General features: G+C 37.6%; 1 non-coding gene across 1 annotated transcript; it reads right to left on the bottom strand.

Annotated features, from left to right (window-relative positions):
• Window positions 1-1,877: 1,877 nt before the first annotated feature.
• Trnah-gug (transfer RNA histidin (anticodon GUG)) lies at window positions 1,878-1,949 on the bottom strand. The gene has a single exon. It is a non-coding gene; the product is annotated as a tRNA-His (tRNA).
• Between the last annotated feature and the right edge of the window lie 551 nt (window positions 1,950-2,500).

Genomic DNA, 2,500 nt, shown 5'->3' on the forward strand with positions numbered 1-2,500 from the left:
AGTGTTCTAGCTGTACTGGATCGCAGCGGTGCATGCAGTGATAGCCAGTTAGACAACTCAAAAGGTAGGAATGGGAATGTTCAATGACTTTTATATATAAGCAAAAAAACATACGTGTATCTAAAAAGAAAGAAGGATTAGTGAAAATTGATAATTGGAATGAGAGAGAGAGAAAAAAACTGCCCACAATGCCGTAACAGCGACATTACACAGCTGTTTGCCGTGACCAGGATTCGAACCTGGGTTGTCGCGGCCACAACGCGAAGTACTAACCACTATACGATCACGGCTATGACTTGCAGACAGAATATATATAGGAAAATTAGGGTATTTAAAATTAAGGCTGAATTAGATATGGTGTTTCTTTTTTGTAAAATGCACTTTTCATACAAAATTTAAACGTGATGTATGTAATGAATGCTATAAGGCTATGCAAATGGGATTTTGCTTCATCTTTTACATTTTTTCCCCGTCAGGTTGCTCTTTGTTTTTATTGTTGTTGTCATTATTGTCAGCCGGATTCAAATAAGAAGTGGTAAATATGGTACATTTGAGCTGTGTTCAGGAGGGTGGAGGAATTCCTACTGTTCTCTGTTATTGCAATGAATAGCTAGTACTACCTAACCATAACAGGGAAGCACCTTCTTAGAGGGATTGCTAAAAGGGTTATTTTTGTTCGAGAATACCGACCGTGCGAGATAACACAAGAATAAAACTTGTTTTCCATCCCTAAACGAACCCAAGATTGTGAAGAAAAGTAACGTGACATGAAATCGACATTGCACGAAATATTCGTTTGTTACTATATTTGGTAGATAAAGGCAAGAAGTGTTCTAGCTGTACTGGATCGCAGCGGTGCATGTAGTGATAGCCAGTTAGACAACTCAAAAGGTAGGAATGGGAATGTTCAATGACTTTTATATATAAGCAAAAAAACATACGTGTATCTAAAAAGAAAGAAAGATTAGTGAAAATTGATAATTGGAATGAGAGAGAGAGAAAAAAACTGCCCACAATGCCGTAACAGCGACATTACACAGCTGTTTGCCGTGACCAGGATTCGAACCTGGGTTGTCGCGGCCACAACGCGAAGTACTAACCACTATACGATCACGGCTATGACTTGCAGACAAGAATATATATAGGAAAATTAGGGTATTTAAAATTAAGGCTGAATTAGATATGGTGTTTCGTTTTTGTAAAATGCACTTTTCATACAAAATTTAAACGTGATGTATGTAATGAATGCTATAAGGCTATGCAAATGGGATTTTGCTCCATCTTTTACATGTTTTCCCCGTCAGGTTGCTCTTTGTTTTTATTGTTGTTGTCATTATTGTCAGCCGGATTCAAATAAGAAAAGGTAAATATGGTACATTTGAGCTGTGTTCAGGAGGGTGGAGGAATTCCTACTGTTCTCTGTTATTGCAATGAATAGCTAGTACTACCTAACCATAACAGGGAAGCACCTTCTTAGAGGGATTGCTAAAAGGGTTATTTTTGTTCGAGAATACCGACCGTGCGAGATAACACAAGAATAAAACTTGTTTTCCATCCCTAAACGAACCCAAGATTGTGAAGAAAAGTAACGTGAACTGAAATCGACATTGCACGAAATATTCGTTTGTTACTATATTTGGTAGATAAAGGCAAGAAGTGTTCTAGCTGTACTGGATCGCAGCGGTGCATGCAGTGATAGCCAGTTAGACAACTCAAAAGGTAGGAATGGGATTGTTCAATGACTTTTATATATAAGCAAAAAAACATACGTGTATCTAAAAAGAAAGAAGGATTAGTGAAAATTGATAATTGGAATGAGAGAGAGAGAGAGAAAAAAACTGCCCACAATGCCGTAACAGCGACATTACACAGCTGTTTGCCGTGACCAGGATTCGAACCTGGGTTATCGCGGCCACAACGCGAAGTACTAACCACTATACGATCACGGCTATGACTTGCAGACAGAATATATATAGGAAAATTAGGGTATTTAAAATTAAGGCTGAATTAGATATGGTGTTTCTTTTTTGTAAAATGCACTTTTCATACAAAATTTAAACGTGATGTATGTAATGAATGCTATATGGCTATGCAAATGGGATTTTGCTCCATCTTTTACATTTTTTCCCCGTCAGGTTGCTCTTTGTTTTTATTGTTGTTGTCATTATTGTCAGCCGGATTCAAATAAAAAGTGGTAAATATGGTACATTTGAACTGTGTTCAGGAGGGTGGAGGAATTCCTACTGTTCTCTGTTATTGCAATGAATAGCTAGTACTACCTAACCATAACAGGGAAGCACCTTCTTAGAGGGATTGCTAAAAGGGTTATTTTTGTTCGAGAATACCGACCGTGCGAGATAACACAAGAATAAAACTTGTTTTCCATCCCTAAACGAACCCAAGATTGTGAAGAAAAGTAACGTGACATGAAATCGACATTGCACGAAATATTCGTTTGTTACTATATTTGGTAGATAAAGGCAAGAAGTGTTCTAGCTGT

Source organism: Mytilus californianus, unplaced genomic scaffold (genome assembly GCF_021869535.1).
Source record: "Mytilus californianus isolate M0D057914Y unplaced genomic scaffold, xbMytCali1.0.p SCAF_8, whole genome shotgun sequence".
Classification (NCBI taxonomy): Eukaryota; Metazoa; Mollusca; class Bivalvia; order Mytilida; family Mytilidae; genus Mytilus; species Mytilus californianus.